This window comes from Carlito syrichta, unplaced genomic scaffold (assembly GCF_000164805.1).
Source record: "Carlito syrichta isolate Samal-C Ts95f unplaced genomic scaffold, Tarsius_syrichta-2.0.1 Scaffold135582, whole genome shotgun sequence".
Classification (NCBI taxonomy): Eukaryota; Metazoa; Chordata; class Mammalia; order Primates; family Tarsiidae; genus Carlito; species Carlito syrichta.
In genome coordinates, this window is record NW_007079678.1 from 3,253 (window position 1) to 4,265 (window position 1,013).

A 1,013-nucleotide genomic window follows, 5' to 3' on the forward strand; every position below is an offset into this window, starting at 1 on the left:
CGCGCCCGGCCGCCGGCTCCGAGGCGCATGCGCCCCGTGCTGACGCCGCTGGCGCCATTTTGAGTGCGGGCAGACAGCAGCCCCTAGCCTCCAACTCCCGGCCGGGCCCGGGAAGTGACCCGGGCGGGTAGTCCAGGCCCCTCCGGAATGAGGGACACAGGCGGTCGGTGTCCCCGGCCCTTTTTTACGGATCAATAAACTTCACAGGGACGGCGCCGGGGAGAAGGGACGCGGGACTCCAGTCCGAGCGAGAGCCTTGAATGCCGCTCCCAGAGCAGGTGCACGCGCCAGGCGCGGCGGCTCGCGCCTGTCATCCCAGCCTTTGGGGAGGCCGAGGCGAGAGGAGTGTCTGAGCCCGCGGGTTCGAGACCCGCCCGGGCAACGCGGCGAGACCTCGTCTCTGCAAAATCAAAAAACGAGCCGGGCGTGGTGGCGCGCGCCTGTGGTTCCAGCTCCTTGGAAGGCTGAGGCGGGAAGCTCGCCCGAGTCCAGCAGGTCGAGGCTGCGCTGGCCATGAGGGTGCCTCTGTCCTCCAGCCTGGGGAGCAGAGTGAGACTCCGACCCATAATAACAATAATAACAATCTGAACATGATGATCCGGGCTCATTCGAGTAGCACACGTTGAGCTCCTACTGCATACCTGGGACACACCGGGGGACACGGGCGGCTCCATCCCTGCCCTTGGACGCAAGCGTGCGACCAGGCCGTGGTGACAGTGTGGCCGGGGCGCAGCGGGGGACACAGAGGACACGGGGCGCCGGGGGAGCTCGGAGGGAGAACCTGGCCCGGCCGAGGGCCTCATCCGGGAAGGCTTCCCGGAGGAGGGGCCGGGGGCAGCAAAGACCCGAAGAGAGAACGGGAATCAGACGGAGAGAATGAGCAGGTCGGGGTGAGGCTCGATCGGGGAGGGCCTCCCGGGAGAGGGAACGGCCGGTGCAAAGGCCCTGAGGATGAGAACGGCCTGGCAGGCGCTGGCCCCCGAGCCGTCCCCGAGCCCGTCCAGGGCGACAGG